Source organism: Puma concolor, chromosome C1 (genome assembly GCF_028749965.1).
Source record: "Puma concolor isolate L17-30 chromosome C1, mPumCon1.1.hap2, whole genome shotgun sequence".
Lineage (NCBI taxonomy): Eukaryota > Metazoa > Chordata > Mammalia > Carnivora > Felidae > Puma > Puma concolor.
The window spans coordinates 77,622,892-77,641,500 of NC_141674.1; the positions used below are offsets into that span (position 1 = coordinate 77,622,892).

An 18,609-nucleotide genomic window follows, 5' to 3' on the forward strand; every position below is an offset into this window, starting at 1 on the left:
TGGATCAAGGTAGAAAATTAAGATAATCAGATTGCTGAAATCAAGTGACTTTTGTAACAGTTACAGGCACTTGTCCATCAGGCATTCTTCCAGGAGCTTTAGCTCTTGAGCACTGTGATCAAAATCAGAAGCAAAAAGTGTTCTAAGTGATGAGTAAAATAGCTGTCACAGAATCCACATAACTTTATTCCTTTGATTAAATTTAACAAACAGTTATTGAGTATTTTCTATCTGCCAGACACTGGCCTGGGTGGTAGGAATAGTGAGATGAATAATTTATCTCTCTCTCACCTTGTTCCAGAAAGGATCTGAGGTGGCTTGTAGCAGAAACATATAAAATAAAATGGCCAAATACAGGTTTTAAAACTCAGAGCAAGGGAAATATAAATTAAAGTAGGTCAAGTCTAGGGGGAAAAGAGGACACAGATACACGGCCAAGTATAATCGTTATACTTGAGCTGTGAATTTGGCTCTAAGTACATTAGGTGGCCAGGGGGAAAGGGAAACGTGGTGAGTTACACATTTCCCATTGTAAAAACAAAGAAATTGCATAGTCACTCAGGGGGGAAAAGATGAATAAGGCATGGTTCCTAATGGCAAGGAATTTATAATCCAGCAGGAGAGACAGATCTGTAGCAAACATCTGTGAAACAAAGCTGTATTATGAGATCTGTGTGAAGCGCTAAGGGAATAGAGATAGGGGGGCAATTTATTTGGCTTACTAGAGAGAGAAGATGCTATAGGAACAGCGCCCTAAAAGAAGAAGTGGACAAGGAGGAGAAGGGCACATGAGACAGAGGGAAAGAGTACAGTGACTTGAGATTAGCAGCCTCCAGCTATGTTTGCATAAAAATTGCTTTGAATGCTTGTCAAAAGACTCTGAATCAATAGGACTGGGATTTTTCACAAGCACCCCAGAATGCTAATTCTGGTGCTCAGCGACCATACTTTGAGAAACATTGATGTGTAGAGCAGTGAAAGATGAGGTTGGAAATGCCGACTGGGCCCACCTGGTGTGGGCTTCGTATTCCACAGTTAGAAACTTGGACTTTATGGGTAATGGGGAGCCTCTGGATGCCTTTAAGCCTAAGCAGGTGAATAACACTGTCAACTCTGTGTGTGTGTGCGCATGTGTTTCTTTTCTTTTTCTGATTACAAGTGCAGCAGCTGGAGGATGAAGGGCAGGAAGAAAGAGGCTACAAACAGGTAACCACTAGGAGTGTGGCATTGTCCAGGTGCAAAAGGACAAGAATGCGTTGAGGTAGTGGCAGGGGAAATGGGGCACGGTGAACACTTTCTGCAATGAGCATGAACCTGTTAGTTTATTGTTAGTCACAGATTTACTTTTCTGGTTAATCTATGTTGTTTCTCATGTCTAATTATTATTTTACTTTATTTTTTACTCTCAGGTGGCCAGCCTAAACCAACAAGCAGCAGCAGTGACCTGCTGGGGAGCAGGTCCTCGCTGAGCTCTGCCTGGTCCACGTGTGTGAGCTGGGGGGCTGGTGAGGGACATTTGCTCAGCATAGTGGAGGGGAGACTTCTTCTTTTTTTTTTTTTAATATAATTTATTGTCAAGTTAGCTAACATACAGTGTATATAGTGTGCTTTTGGCTTTGGGAGTAGATTCCTCTGATTCATCTCTTACATACAACAGCCAGTGCTCATCCCATCGAGTGCCCTCCTCAATGCCTATCCCCCATCCCCCCCCTCCCCCCCCCCCCCCCCCCCCCCCCCCGCCCCTCCGGCCAACCATCAGTTTGTTCCCTGTATTTAAGAGTCTGTCATGGTTAGGGGAGGTGACTTCTCTTATGGTGAACTCACATTGGAGGGTGACTTAGTACATCAGGATTTTTTTCTTTTAATTTACTCTTAAAAACTTCTTGTTTTAAAAACACAAAAAAGAGAAGACAGTTCTGAGTCCCTATAACCAGTTACTCAGATTTGGCAACTCAAGGTTTTGACAACATATTTTCAGCTTTATTGAGGCATAATTGACAAATAAAATGACACATATTTAAAGTGTCCAACACGATGATTTGGCATACATATACTTTGTGAAATGATTCCCACAATCAAATTAATTAACACTTTCATCCCTTACATAGTTACTTTTTTTGTATGTGTGGTGAGAATGCTTAAGGTCTCTTCTCTTATCAACTTTCAAGTACACAACACAGTATTATTAACTATAGTCACCATGCTGTCCCTACATCCCCAGAGCTTATTCATCTTATAACTGGAGGCTTAGAACCTTTGGCCAGTACCTCTTATCTCCTCCAACCTCCAGCAGCCCCTGGTAACCACCATTCTATTCTCTCTTTTAGGAGTTCAACTTTTTTTTTTTTTTTTTTTTTTTTTTTTTTTTAAGATTCCACAGGTGAGTGAGGCCATAGAGTATTTGTCTATTTTGGTCTGGCGAATTTCACTTAGCATAATGTCTTCTATTTTTATCCCTGCTGTTGCAAGCAGCAGGATTTCCTTCTTTCTCATGGCTGACTATTATTCCATTCTACGTATATACCACACCTTTTTAATCATTGATCTGTTGAAGGACACTTGCATTGTTTCCATATCTTAGCTAATGTGAATGATGTTGCAATGAGCATGGGAGTGCAGATTTCTCTTTGAGATCCTGATTTCATTTTCTTCAGTTACATACTCAGAAGTGACATTGCTGGATCATATAGTAGTTCGCAGTAGTTTGAATTACTATAATCTACTATGGTAGATCATGTAGTAAATTTTAAGGAGCCTGCATATGGTTTGCCATAATCACTGTACCAATTTACATTCCTACCAACAATACACAGTGGTTCCCTTTTCTCCACAACCTTGCCAACACTTTTATCTGTTGTCTTTTTGATAAAAACCATCCTAACAGGTATGAGGTGTATCTCAGTGTGGTTTTAGTTTACATTTTCCTGATGATTAGTGATCTTGAGCATTGTTTCATGTAGCTTTTGGCCATTTTTATGTCAAATTTGGGAAAATTCTCAAATTCTTTGCCCATTTTTAAATTGGATTATTTGGTTTTTCTTTGTTTTTCTTTTTTTTTTTTAATTTTTTTTTTTTTTTTGCTATCAACTTGTTAGTTTGGATACTCACCCATTATCAGATATATGGTTTGCAAATATCTTTTCCCATTACTGTAAGTTGTCTTTTCATTGTGATGGTTTCCTTTATTGTGCAGAAGCTTTTTAGTTTGATGTAGTCCCACTTGTTTATTTTTGGTTTGTTGCCTGTGCTTTTGGTGTCAAATAAAAAAAAAGTCATTGCCAAGACCAATGTCAAGGAGCTTTGCTCCTATATTCTAGGAGTTTTATGGTTTCAGGTCTTATGTTCGAGTCTTTAATCCATTTTGAGTTGATTTTTGTGTATGGTGTAAGATAGGAGTCCAGTTTTATTCCTTCCCATGTGACTGTTCAGTTTTCCCAGCACCAGTAATAGAAGACATTGTTCTTTCCCCCACTATGTGTTCCTGGTGCCCTTCTCAAAGATTTGTTGACTGTATATGCATGGACTTCTGCCTGGGCTCTTTATTCTGCTCCATTGATCTGTGTGTCTATCTTTATACCAGTACCATACTGCTGTAATTATTATATCTTCATAATGTAGTTTGAAATCAGGAAGTGTGATTCCTCCAGCTTTGTTCTTTTTCAGGATTGCTTTGGCTATTCAGGGTCTTTTGTGGATATGAATATGAAATTTAGTATTATTTTTTCTATATCTTTGAAAATGTCAATGGAATTTTGATAAGGTTGCATTGAATCTATAGATTACTCTGAGGAGTGTGGGTAGACATTTAACAATATTAATTCTTCCAATTCATGAGCATGGGATATCTTTCCATTTACTCTGTCTTCTTCTATTTCTTTCATTAAATGTCATAGTTTTCAGGGTGCAGGTCTTTCACCTCCTTATTAAACTTATTCCTAAGTATTTTATTGTTTTTTTTAATGCCTATTTATTTTGAGAGAGAGAGAGAGAGAGAGAATGTGTGCGAACCACGGAGGGGCAGAGGGAGGGGGAGAGAGAGAGAGAGAGAGAGAGAGAGAGAGAGAGAGAGAGAATCTCAAGCAGGCTCTGGACGGTCAGCACAGACTCCGATGTGGGGTGCAAACTCATGAACTATGAGATCATGACCTGAGCCAAAATCAGGAGTCAGATGCTTAACCAACTGAGCCATGCAGGCACCCATTCATATTTTGTTGCTTTGATAGCATCGTAAATGGGATGATTTTCTTCATTTTCTTGATTTTTCATATTCCTTGGAGCCTTGCATTGCTGTCGTCACATCTGAAGAAACAATTACCTTCTGTAGTCTTTATTGAATGCTTTGGGAAAGAAATACATGCTGCCAGTTCTGCTAAGGATTCTGAGGCTTCTCAGACCTTTTCTATGGATATACATGCTTCTCATTTCTTGTTCCCTCTTAGGGGGATTTCTTAAGATCGTGTGTATGCTTCTCTTGCTTTCCCTAGAATGGTGCTAAACGCTCGTTAGTGTGTTTTCTCCCAATCTGTTTTTTTTTTTTAAGTTTCTTTCTTTTTTTTTTTTTTTTGAGTGGGGGAAGGGGCAGAGACAGAGAGAGAGAGAGAGAGAATCCAAAGCAGGCGCTGCACTGTCAGCTCAGCCTGACGCGTGGCACAAACTCACAAACCGTGAGATCATGACTTGAGCTGAAATCTAGAGTCTTAACTGCCTGAGCCCTGCAGGCGCCCCTCTGTTCTCCCAGGCTTGCAGAGTCAGAGCCAGCTTTCTGCCCGTGCTCACCAGCTGTCTACAAAGGCTCATACTCCCCCCTCATGGAACACACACAACCAGCCAGCCACAGGGTGTGGTGTGTGTGAGGGAGGTAAACGGAGTGTTCAGGAACCCCCGGGGCCATCTGGGGGGAATCCTCAAATGAAACATCCCCCGCAGCTTGTGGGCCTGCTTCCTGATGAATTCCACAAAGTGGTTGGTAAGATCCGTGTCTTTCTGATGCCCTCTGAGAGCCCTGTCTGCTGTTCTCCCAGCCACTCTCTGCCCCTGATTTGTGCAGCATGCCTCTGTACTCTGGATGGGGTGAGAGAGAAGTGGGCCTTTTTGGTAGCATTACACACGGCTGGGAAGCCAGGTACTCATTCACACACTCTCAGTTTCGCCCTTGAAAGAAGCCACAGATCTAGAAGGTCTACCTTGGCATTGATCTATATCTGTGCCTTGGGGGAGGGGTGACATAGGTAAAAAAAAAAAACTGTTTCTGTCACCCTCTTCACTGCATCCAATCTGGTTGTTTTTTGCTCCAGTGGTTTGCTGGAACTTCTCTGCTGGACTCCTGGACTGCCACAAATGCATTCTCCTCTGTGGGTGATTGTCAAACTTGCTGTTTTGCGGGAAGAACACAGAAGAAGACTCTTATTCCACCATTTTGCTGATGTCATTCCCACATGTTTTTATTTGTTCTAAGAAAAAAAGGTACCAATGTCCAGTTCACTGGATTCTGCTAACACAATGTCTGCCCTTCAAAAGTGGCAATAAATGTCAGCACCTTGCATTGTGGTTTACAAAAACCAGAGTGCCTGAAGTTGGACAATGTTCCCATGCAAAGACCTATTGTTTTGAGTCTGCTCTCATGCGTGCAGAGCGTTTGTGAGCAACAAGCCTGTGGTCTAATCCATTATTTCATTCATGGTACAGGAACTACTGAGCTTAGTCCCAAGACAAAGTGAAGTTAATACCATTTGGCTACGATCCACTGTTCAAACGTGTGGTAAGTGGAATAATGGCCCTCCGGAAGATGTCCATGTCCTAATCCCCAGAACCAGTGAATATGATACCTTACATGGCAAAAGAGATACGTTTGTTTGGTAAGGTCACCATAACCAAGTACTACGAACTGGGTGGCTTGAACAGAAATGTATTCTTTCGCAGTTCTGAAGGCTAGAAGATCAAAATCAAGACATCAGCAGGTTGGTTTCTTTTAAAAGCTGTGAGGGAGAGATCTATTCCAGGCCTTTCTCCTTGGTTTGTATAGGTGGCTGTCTCCTCCCCGTGTTTCTCCTTCTGTGGGTGTCTGTGTCCAAATTCCACCCCCACTGGTTTCTAAACGTTTGTTTGTTTAGAGAGAGAGGAAAACAGGATCTGAAGTGGGCTCTGTGCTGATAGCAGAGAGCCCGATGCAGGGCTTGAACTCATGAACTTCGAGATCACGACCTAAACTGAAGTCAGAGGCTCAACCGACTGAGCGACCCAGGTGCCCCCACCCCCTTCTGATACACACACCCGTCCTGTTGAATTAAGGCCCACCCGAATGATCTAATCTTAACTGATTACATTTGCTGTGACCCTGTCTTCAAGTAAGTTCACATTCTTGGGTTTACAACTTCAAAATACAAATTTGGACACAATTCAACCCATAACAAGAGACTTTGCGAATATGATTAAAGTTAAGGACTTTGAGAAGAGGGAGGGCATCCTGAATCATCCAGGTGGATTCAATCTAATCACATAGTCCTTAAACGTGAAGACACTTTCCCTTCTGTCCTCAGTGAGAAAGAGTTGTGGTAACAGAAAAGAGGTCAGAGAGAGGCAGCATTGCTGGCTTTTAAGGATGGTGGAAGATGCTACAAGGGAAGAAATGCTTGTGGCCTCAGAAGCCAGAAAAGGCAGGGTGATGGGCATTGAGGAGGGCACCTGTTGGGATGCGCACTGGGTGTTGTATGGAAACCAATTTAACAATAAATTTCATATTAAAAAAAAAGCCAGAAAAGGCAAAGAAGTAGTCTCCTCTAGAGGCTCCAGAAAGGAATTTGGCCCTGCCAATACCTTGATCTCAGTGCAGTGAGACCAGTTGTTAGAATTCTTACCTCCAGAACCGTACGACAGCACATTTGTGTTGTTCTAAACCATTAAGTTTGTGGTGATTTGTTATGGCAGCAACAGAAAACCAAAACAATTTCCTCCCAACCACAGCCCCTCCATTCACCATACCATCTCCCTTCCCCCTTATCTAATGACTCTCCCTGGGACTCAGTCCACAGAACTCCCCCCACCCCTACCACAGCCACTCATAAAAGTCAAGTCATGTAGGGGCACCTGGGTGGCTCAGTCGGTTAGGAATCCAACTTTTCATTTCAGCTTACGTCATGATCTCATGGTTCTCGGGCTCTGCACTGACAGCACGGAGCCTGCTTGGGATTCTCTCTCTCCTCTATCTCTCTGCCCCTTCCCCCCACATGCACATGGGAGCTGTCTCTCTCTCTCACTCACTCCAAACTAAACTTAAAAAAAAAAACAAGCCAAGTCTTGTAAAGTGAGGGATTCCTCCCTGAGTATCAGGCCAGCTCATGACCCACTCCCACTGCACATTCCCCAGCCTCGGAACACTCACATGAGACCCTCCTACCTGGACTGAGCTGCCTGGAGCGTGCGGGCATGTGAGCCAAGCGGGAACCGTCTCTGTCTAGATTTTGAGCTAGGAGTCCCCAAGGCCAGGAGTCGGGAGCTGATTCCTGTTGATGGCAGGGGTCTAGAGGGAAGGTCCGTGGATTAGTGTTGCTGAGGTTCTGAAGGCTGTGACGTTTCACTTAAACCGGGTGGCAGTCGGTTGGTTTGACTTGCCAAAGAGCCTGAGCACTTACTTACATTCGCTCATCCAAAAACTGTGCCATGGAGAGGAGGCGGGAAGGGAGGTGCAGCAAGGGCCAGGACAGGATGCGGCCGAGAGCCCTGGTGTGGAGAAGGCTGCCGCTCCCGGCTAAAATGAGTCTCACAGAAGTTTCTGGTTCTTCGTTACCATGACATGTTGTGAAATGACTTCATGTTTTCTGCAAAACCGGTCACCAATTTCTGGAAGGCTTGTTTTCCTCTAGAAGAGCCAAACCGCATATCCCTTATTGTAGGTAGTTCTTGTACCACAGACATGCTATCTCTTTACACAAGTGATTGCAAAATGTGCAACTGCCTCTCAGGGCTTTTGTTTTGTATTGTTTTGTTTGAACGTGTTTGATTTTTGAAAGCTGTTAAGACCTAGACTGGAAGCTCTCAGATGATCAGATCCTTTCTGGTGTCAGGATGCAAACACGCTACTCCGTACTTAAACAAGGCTCTAGTCTTTTGTGTCTCTTCCATCAGGAACTGCTGCAGATAAAAGCAAATGTCTTAGAAGAGCAAGTGTGACATCTGGTTCGCTATCAGGAATAAATCTCTACCTGCCAAGCAAGACTGTAAGGCAATCTGGAACCGGTTACCACATAAACTTGTTTTATTTCAAAACCGTATCACCTGACTTACCTTTCTATTTATCGCCTGCCTTGAGTTCTTTTTCACTATCAAGGTGCTTCTAATGAAACACAGTTGACCTGAGTTTTGAGGTGAATTGTGAGAGAGTTTGTAAAAGGGGCTTAAAGGGGAAGAGCCCTCATTTCCTCTGGCTTGTGGGGTGGAAAGGTCACCACAGAAACCACGCCCCAGCTCTGAAGGGAAGGGAAGGGAGAAGGGAAATCAGCGGTGCTCTGATGCCAACCCCCCGTCCTAGCAGCCGGTTTTCAGATGTGGCAAATGCACAGTGAATTTCTGCTCTGATGTGTAATGTGGTCAGATGCCTGTGGGGCCACTGTGTGGTGCGTGAAGGGCGCTCAGACGGAAGATGCCTGTGTGACTCGCTCTCAGCTGTGTCACACCCAGGCGGGGACTTTGTGCAAGCCTTCCGATGGCGGACTGATATCTGGGGGTACCTGCCGGCTGCCGCGTGCTGACCAAGTAGTGCCCTAGCTTTTACAGATGCCCGTGTCTTCCCAGGTGAGTATGCCTCCATACATCCTCAGTGCAAGCACGAAAGGAGTGGGGGTGCCAGTGGGGGCGCCTGGGGGGCTCAGTCAGTTGAACTTCTGACTTTGGCTGGGATCATGATCTCGTGGTTGGTGAGTTCGAGCCCCACGTCAGCCTCGCTGCTATCCACGCACTGGCTTCCGATCCTCTCTCCCCCCTCCTGCCCCCTCCCCCGCTCATGCGCACGCGCGCTCTCTTTCTCTCTCTCAAAAATAAATAAACATTAAAAAAAAAAACCCCAAAACGATGGGTGCAAGGGGCCCGTGATACAGGGCTAATATTTGTGTGATAGCCTTGACGTTTTCTCTTTTCCTTTTTAAAGTTTATTTGTGTATAGCCTTGACGTTTCCTTACATACTGTCACATACATCATCTCATAGTGCCCTTCACTGAAGCCTGGTGAAGACACTGCGTCTTTTCCATTCTCCAGATGAGGGTATGGAGACTCAAAGGGCTGGCTGACTCATTAGTAAGTTGAAGAGGGTGGGGTCTCCAGCCCAGCTCCTCTGATTCTAATACAGGGCTCTGAAACTCAAATGGCTAAGGGACCAGGAGAGGAATCTAAGGGACAGCATGACCCGGGAAGCACACACCCTGCCCACAGGGGCAGCCACTACTCAGCAAAAGCTGGGCCCTGCCAAGCAAGAGCACAGGTCCACACTTGCCATAGCGGTCTAGTTTTTGCCCCACATTACGGACTTTTGTGCATGAGGTTCCAACCTATTCAAAACACCTTGCTAAAAACTAACACAAAAAAAACTTGGGGCACCTGAGTGGCTCAGTCGGTTAAGCCTCTGACTCTTGATTTCGGCTCAGGTCATGATCTTACAGTTTGTGGGATCGAGCCCCACACTGGGCTCCTCTTTGTCAGCAAGGAGAATCCCTGCTTGGGATTCTCTGTCCCCCCTTCTCTCTCTGCACCTCCTCTGCTCGAATTCTCTGTCTCTCAAAATAAATAAACTTAAAAAACATAGAACAAAACAAAAACAACTTTGTGAGCCCTAAACATGTCTTAAAGCCCTGTCCAGTTTCCTTGCCAGAGTGCAACTTTGGCTGGTGGTTCATTTGACATTTATTGAGCACCTATTGTGTCAAGGAATTGTGCTGGGGGGTGGGGGTGGGGCAGGCACAGTCACTGTTTGAACAAAGCCAGCCTGCTGGTGGAAGGTTTCTTTATTCACATGTACTGAGTGAGTCTATGTAGACTCAGCTTCTGTTACTGTTCAAGTGCAGGCTGTGAGGGATTGAAAAAAAAAAAACAACACATGGTTGCACAACGATGTGAAGGTATTTAATGCTACTGATTGTACAGTTTAAAATGGTTAAAATGGTAAATTTTATGTATATGTTACCACAAAAAAAAAATCATGCTTATATGTGTGTGTGTGTGTGTGTGTGTGTGTGTGTAATTTTTATCCGTAACAAAGATAAAATCTACATGAGAAGAATTTAATGTTCTCAAATAACTTCACCAAACACTTGAGCACCCACTGTGTATCAAACACCATCCGAAGTGCTGGGAATACAAATTAAGGAAAATTAGTTCTTGTCTTGAAATGTAGCTTCTGCCGAGAAATGACAGTGACATTGGGAGCAGTCTAGGTTCACGCAGTTAATAATAGCTGCTATTTATGGAATGCTAGCTCCGTGCCAGGCTCTTTAGTGAGTGCTTCACGGGCACCGTCTATCTCCTTTGAGCCTCACCGCTGCCCTATGGGGCAGATGCTTCTATCGACCTCATTTTACAGAAGGGGCAACAGAAGCTCAGAGAGGCTCAGTCTCTTGCCCTAGGTCCCACAGTGACAGCGAGTGGAGAAATCACGTTTTGAGCCCAGGTACGCTTTACCCCAGACCCCCTAGCATAGAGATGCCACAAGCCCTGGTGTAACCGGCCAGCAGAGGTCAACGTGGGGCTTGGGAGGCAGGAGCAGTGAGGAGGCTGGGAGAGAGGAGGTCCGAATCAAGGTAAGGTGCTGCAGTCCCAGGCAGGGAAGTGTGCCAGTGTCTCTGGCCCCAGATGCAGGGCCAGTTTCACACAGGTTGTTCTTTTGGTCCGTTCGTGCTACTGTCGCAAAATACCACAGACCGGTGAGCTTATAAACAGCAGAACGTTACTGCTCACATTTTTCAAGGCTGGGAGTGTGAGATCAGGGGGCCAGAATGGTCAGTGAAGGCCTTCTTCCAGGCCACAGACATGTATCCTCACATGGTGGATGGGGCTGGAGGGGGCGTGGTCGGCGGGATAGAACTTATATCCTACAGAGCACTAATATTTTATAAGAGTGTTAATCCCATTCAAGAGGGTTCCACCCTCATGACCTAATCACCTCCCCAAGGCCCCACCTCCTAACACCATCACCTTGGTGGTTAGGATTTCAGCATAGGAATTCAAGGGCGGGGGCACATTCAGATGATTATGGCAATCATTAATACTGATTCCAAAAGGATGAGAGACGGACAAAATGGAAGGACATTCTGGTCACACAGAGAAGGCTAACACGAGGGCAGAGGAGAGGGGCTTGTCCGTGTAATTTAGCCCTTAATACCCAGAGCTGTGACACAGCAAAAGATGACATCACACACCGTGGAGGGACATGTGAGGGGGCTGGCAGCCATGGCAGGGCCTGGGAAGCTCCATGGGGCTTGTGGACCCCAGCAACCTCAGCAGCCGACACTCCACCTGGAACTGGACCAGAGGAAAGTGTCAGAAACCACCTGGCAGCCTGTGGGCTAAAGGCAAAAACTTGAAATTGTGGGAAAGTTGGCTTTGAACGGCCACTCAAGGTTCTACCAAGCAGGGGGTGGCCACCAAGAACCATCAATGGATGCAGATGTTGTGGCACTGTGTTATGTAGATGAACTCAACTGTAGGTTCCGGGGATGTGACACTACAGGAGGGTGGCTCTGGGACACACTTCATTCCTTCCTTAAGAAACATGGAATCCCCACTAATGCCATGCTCTGTTTTAGATGTTGGGGATACAGCAGTGAACAGGACAGACAAGGTACTCATCCCCATGGAGCTTACATTCTAGGTAGGGTTTGTTATCTGACTAGATGACAATACACACGTAAACAAAAAGTACATGAGACAATTTCAGAAGAAAGGGAGGAGCATAGGGTGTGATGGCAGTTGACAATGTAGATAGAATGGTCAGGGAAGGCTTCTCTGAGGACACATTATTTGAGGTGACACCTGAATGGGAAGATAGAGGTGGGCATGAATGGGAGTGCAGAAGGCAGAGGGAACAGTAGTGCAAAGGTCCTGAGGCAGGTGTGAGCTTGGTTTCTGCAGCTTTGAACATATCTTTTTAAGGAAAGAAGGAATGTCAGTGCAGTCTGTGGGGAAGGCTGAGGAAGGAAGAGATGTGACTGGAGTAAGCCAGATCATATGGGACATTGCAGGCCTGGGGCTGTAAATACACATGTATTGGGGATATGTGGGGAGGAGGGGGACAGCCTCACCACTGGTTCAAAGAGGAAGAGGCTCCTGGACCAGCTGGAGAGGGGCCAGGGAAAACTAGCTTGGCCATAGGGCAAACTCCTATGAGACTATAGTCCAGGGTGCCATGTCCTTAGGAACGTGAAAATTCAAGCTTCATACAAGAGGGCATGGTCATATAATGTTCTGATGCAAAGCAGAATATGACTGTGGAAGTCCATGAGGAAAGTGCTCAGCCAAATCAGCCCCAGCCAGCCCTGGAGGGGTTGGGGTTGGGTCAACACAGGAAAAGATCCTGGAGGGGAGGGAGCCAGCAAGGAACTAGGCCTCTGTGGGAGTTTCAGAGCACTGGAGAAGAGAAGCCAAAGCTCGAGTAACAATTAGGTGAATAGATTGGCAGGCTGAAGCGGGGCTGTAGAGAAGGGAGTGTTTGCCCAGAAGGATGATGGTGGAGGCTACTGGCACCTGGCGTAGTCCTAGGTGGAGCCCCCCAATTAAGGCTGATTGGGGTGCCACCTGCTGGTAGCCTGAGGCTACTGCTAGTCTCCTGGTGCTGGTCAGGTCCGCCTCAAATGGAGGCCAGGAGGAATTTGTATTGTAACAGCATTTATGATGGGATTCTTATTATCTCAGTTTTGGCTGAGGCATGAATACTAAATCCCATGATGTTAAATTCCAAAGGATTCACTGTGCAGAAACCTCAAAGTGGTATCACGAACAGGGCAAAACAAGTCTTAAATTCCTTAACCACTAGGAAAAGACCAGGAGGATTTGCAAAGAGAATATTTAGAGCGAGCTGCTGTCAAATCCAGTGCTTCCCAGGGTTAGTGGCTGCTCCTGGCGTCAAGCCTAGAGGGACACTCTAAGAAGAATACTTGGAGAGCATGATAAGCATTTCCTGAATAGAGAGATATTAGACTGGGGTCTGCCTTTTGCCTGGAAGATCTAGCAGGCTAGCAATGGGCTGGCTGGAAGCAGCAGTGAAGAAATGGCTGGTGCTTCAGGCAGAAGTAATAAAGGCAAAGCGAGTGCATGTGTGCGTGTGTGTGTGCTTCCAGGTGGGCAGAGAAAGAGAATGAGAAGGGTTTTTGATGTGTGGTTGTTGTAACTGCTGCTTTTAAAGCAAACAGCAGGGATCGATGAAGCAGCTAGATATGATAAACATCGCAAGATAATGAAATACTGTATTTCCCAATTTAAATATCTAGATTTTTTTCTGACTATAAAAATAACACATACGAATCAAAACTCAGACAGCTCAGAAATATACACTAGCAGAGAGAGCATTTCCCTATTTCCCACCCTGATCTTTAAGACCTTTTCCTGCATTAAAGCTTCTCAGGCTTCCTGGGGCACGTTCTGTTTTGTGACCAGCAGGTGGCAGTGCACCACCGCTTTAGGGGGTACCCAGAAAAGTGGATTTAAGAGGAAACTCCCATGCAGCAGAGAGCTTTGCAAACTGGTTTTAATTTGAAACAATCTTTAAGTTTTCTAAAATGATGTCAGGAAAAATTCCTAGTGATTTTTTTTTTACATGTTTAAGCTGTTCGCTTTTGGCCACAGTGCCCTGGATTATTGCCCCTGGGCTTTGAAAGTAAGGGGAAAAAAAACAAAGGGAATGTATTGGCTCATGTAATTGAAAAGTCCAGAGGTTTGTTCTGAGGAGAGAGAGATGTGCTTCAGGTCTGGTTTGATCTGGCTTCACCCCCTCATCAAAGCCTTGGGTCTGTTTCGCTGATATTTTCTGCTATTCCTGGCTAGCTTCATCCTAGGGCTTCCTTCCCTTATGTTAGAAAACAGTCATAGCAGTTGCAGTCCTCAGATCTGCACAATTCACCTTCTGGAGCCCCCAAAATTACTGCCTTGGGTCTCAGTGGCCTGAGTTGAATCACTTGCTCATTCTTAAAGCAAACACTGTGACCAGGAGATAGAGTTGCATCATTCACTTTAGCCTAAGCTTCATGTCCCAGGAGAGCAGTCAAGTTTCCACCTGAAGTACATGGGCTGTGTTGGGTGAGGGAAATACCTAGATGATTGAGAACAGTTAACATGGTGGCAGGGACTAGGGGGGCCATGCTGGTGGATGTTTGCTGGCAATATGTAGAATGTCAGTGTGACTCTGGTGCCCTGGGTCTCTAGAAAGTCCTACTGCTCACCAGGGAACCAGGAAAAGGTATAGGACCAAGCCTCCAGGTGGCTAACTGGACAACCTCCTCCAGGCCTGCCCACCCCACTCACTTTCCACCCCGCCAGTCCCTGAATGGCTTCTCCAGATTACACATTTGATTGCATAGTTCCTCTGCCCAAAACTGCTGTGGCTCCCATCCTCCAAGCTCAAATCCTTAACAAGGCACATGAAGCCTCATACCCTCTGGTCTCCAGCCTCATCTGCCTCCACTGACTCCAGCCTCATCTGCCTCCATGACTATGGCTAAGTCCAATGTAGGGCTTGATCTCCCAACAGAAAGATCATGATCTGAGCTGATATTAAGAGCCCTCTGACTGAGCCACTCAGGCACCTCCCTTCCAGTCTTAAAGTGTATGATTCTTCACCAGAGGCGCATGGGAGGAACAGAGGAGAACTGGTCCCACTGATCCAAGATGGTAGAGGATCATAGCGTCCCTCTGTGGTGGGTCAGCTTGGATCATTAGGCAACAGCTCCAGTTTTGGTTCTGAGTGAATCATATAAGCTACGCATGATCCGCAAACAGCCCCTCTTCTCTCTCCTTAGAAAGATATTTTCACGTTTGCAGAAATTCCTAACGTTTTTCTTCCCAGCTTCCCAGTGGCCTGCCAGAGTGGAGAGGTCCCAGTGTTCTTCGAATGAGGGAGGTCAATGGAGTTGGACTATTAGGAATGACATTACCATGACTGATAAGGACAGCTCACATTCTTTGCACAATCATTTTGTTAGCTCTCATTTTAAGTATAATACATGTAATAAACCATTTGGTGTTTACAAGAAACCATCCTATGAGGTAGATGCCACTATTGTCCCCATTTATAGACAAGAAAACTGAGATATAGAAATGTTAAATATGTTGCCTAAGGACATGAAGCTACTCAGTAACAGAGACAGGGTTCAAATGCAGGCAGTCTGGTCCCCCATACCTTCAACTGCCACCCTATATTGCCAGCCTTAGCCAGGCTGTGGAGGATAGAGGAGGGAGCGAGGCCAGGTTGGAAAAGGGCATCAGAGCCAGGGGAACTCTCCCTTCATTGCTGCCATGGCTGCTGGTTCTAAAGACCAAACCTGGCTCAGTTCTACCACCCAGGATTCTTTAAACCATCATAAATACTGATTATTATAAGTGAAATGCCTGTTATTAATCTATCATGTTATAGCTCTTAGAACACGTCACAAGCATGAGTGGGGGAAGGGCAGAGAGAGAGAGAGAGAGAGAGAGAGAGAGAGAGAGGGAGACAGAGGATCAGAAGCTGGCTCTGCACTGACGGCATTGAGCTTGATGCGGGGCTCGAACTCACAAACCATGAGATCATGACCTGAGCCAAAGTCGGTGGCTCAACTGACTGAGCCACCCAGGTGCCCCAAGCCTTATTTCATTAGAGATGGACAATGGCTCTGTGAAGGAGGCATATTAACTCCATTTCACAGGAGGGGCGAGTCTCAGCTTGGCGAAGTGACCACCCAAAGACCCCAAACAGGTAGACAGAGAGTTGGGACCTGCTCCTGAATCACCCGTCTGTGGACCCAGGGCCGACATCACAAAACCTCTTATGGATGAGGGCCTCTCCATTGTGGGAGAGTCTCCAGTGAAAATGGCTCTGGGGAGGCTTGTTCTTATTTTCCATTCCCTAAAGCCCCCAGATAACACCCAGATATGTTGCTTCCTCAGTTCACAGCCCCCTGCTTAGAGGACCAGGGAGGTCTGAGGATGGAGAACCACCTCTGTGTCTAGGACAGCCTTCCAGCTCTATCCACTCCCCACCCACTGCCTCTCCCTCTCCTCCAAACATCATCTTTTCCTTTTGCCTACACATGTTTGAGGTTTCATAGTTTCTGCCTCTGAGGTACCAACCAACCTCAGCCGGTGGCCAGGACTTTTTCCCATGCTCCCTGCAGGGTGGAACTTATTGCTTTCATGGATCATCATCCCCCACTTCCCTTCAGAGTCCTTCTTGGGCCTGTGGACTTTCAGGTACATTAGAGCCTGAAGTGCCAGCCAAGGTCAGGTCTGGACTCTGCCACCCTTTCCAGTGTCATCCAAGGACCCCTTAGGGACGGGGTCTGGGAAAAGTGTGAAGGTTGTGTTTAGGGTCTTCTTTTTTCGAGCAGATGTTGATGAATTCCTACTATTGGGTCATTCAAACAGCCAAGGTAGGCCACTTCAGGGAAAACACCCCCATCTCTGTTCAGCAGCATCCCTGACGGCCCCAGCGAATCAGTTCTCCAAATGAATCCAATCGCCTTCACTTGCACACTTGGAAGAGAACCCTGGGCTAATGTGGGAAGGTCAAGGGGGGTCTGGCCATTTGGAATGACATTTATCATGACTGATAAGGACAGCTCACATTTTTTGAGAGCTCATTTTGTTTGCTAAGATTTATTGATTGCAAGATACCATTTTAAGTATAATACATGTATAAATCCTCCAACAGTCACAGCCTCCGAGGAGGTGGACATCATCATCATTCCCATCTTATAGACAAGGAAACTGAGGTGTAGAAAGGTGACGTACCTTGCCTAAGGCCGTGAAGCTAGTGCACATAAAAGAAGGTAGGAGTTACGGTCAATCTCTACTCCATCCCCAGGCTCCCCAAGCAGGTGGACACATTCATTGGTTTGAGTACCTCTAAGTTCAGGGCATATAAGGAAAATAAGGTCTAGGCCTTGGCCTCTGTCAGTTAAACACCAATAGTAAAGACAGACATATGGGTTATGGTACAAAGAAACATGTGCTGAGAGAGAGGTGGGGGGGGGAGTATGTGGTGGGGAGGGGAGAACAACCCCCCCAAACAACTGGATTACCCCTGAGTTTCCCAGTCCGTGGCCAAATACCCACTGGGTCCTCTCCACAGAGAGTCAGGGATGGGTGATGGGAAAAATGGTGAATTACCAGGGATGTATCATGATAGCATGAGTCCTGCTTTCTGGACCCTTTTAAAATGCATGCTGTGGTTTTCTGATATTTTCCATATGTCACAAAATTTACGAGTCTGATCTCACAGAGCAGCCAGAAAACTCAGAGGCAATTGGTGATGTATGTGGACCGTCTGGCTCCTCTGAGAAAAGATTCAGTTGTGTCTCTTAAAGTGATTTAATCCTACATCTAAGGCAGGAATGAATAGAAAATGCAAATCTATCTTCCTTATTTAAGGATTTTGCATTTTTGATAGTTTCAAAACAATCATCCAGAGGGGGAAAAAAACCATATCTTAACAAGTATATCTTGTTGGAAAGTGTAGATGCTTTGACAAATTAGAAAGCCAACCAAGTCACACACTTCCTTGTCAACTCTTGCTTCCAGCAGGCAAGCATTTAAAATAATATTCCAAGGAGGTTTAACATTCATGATTGTATTGTTTGATTATTGCACTTTCTAGATAATGGTTTTTCAAAATTGTATCTTGCAGCTAAAAATTAAATAGCGACTTCTGGGTATGCACGACATCCTTTAATAAAATGAGACCCAATATAATATTCTCAGAGGCTGAGCAGTAATATAGGAGAGATTTACTGTAGTCCAAAAGAGTGAGATCATTGATCCTATAGGATTCTTATTATTGTCTCAAGCTAAACTCCAGAGAATGCTGGGAATGGAGCCACATTCTCTATGCACATCTGCCAGGATCCTAGGTGGGCTTTCTTTTCCCACATTGATCTCTGAAGAATTCGTGGGGGTCTTTTGGCTGTGTGCTGGGAAAATGCCTCAGAAGAGAAAGCCGTGGACAAAGCCGCTTACCTGTGTCCACTGTAAAAATGTACCTCTGATCTTCAGGGCAGTGAAACTATTATACACTTGCCAAAACCTATAGAATGTACAACACCAAGGGTGAACTATAATATAAGCTACGGATTTTGAGTGATGATGGCGTATAATGTAGGCTCATCAGTTATAACAAATGTACCACTCTGCTGGGGGATGTTGATAGTGGGGGAGACTAGCATGTGGGGGGCAGGAGGCATATCAGAACTATCTGTACTTTCTAAGTTTGCTGTGAACCTCAATTTGGGCTTAAAGAAAACATGCACCTCTAGGCAGCTCAGTATACCATGCAAGCCTTCCTGCCAAGGTAGCACTCCATTCTCAGACTGCTGCCTCCTGCTCCACTGTACTTTAAAAAAAAATTTTTTTTTAATGTTTATTTATTCTTGAGAGAGAGACAC

General features: G+C 45.4%; 1 long non-coding RNA gene across 1 annotated transcript in view; it reads right to left on the reverse strand.

Moving 5' to 3' along the window:
• LOC147578167 (uncharacterized) overlaps positions 1–18,609 on the reverse strand; it is a 49,750-nt gene that overhangs the window by 2,533 nt on the left and 28,608 nt on the right. Inside the window, exon 3 of the long non-coding RNA XR_015254870.1 lies at positions 7,394–8,127. This is a non-coding gene — a long non-coding RNA (uncharacterized LOC147578167). The remainder of the gene's footprint in view (positions 1–7,393; positions 8,128–18,609) is intronic.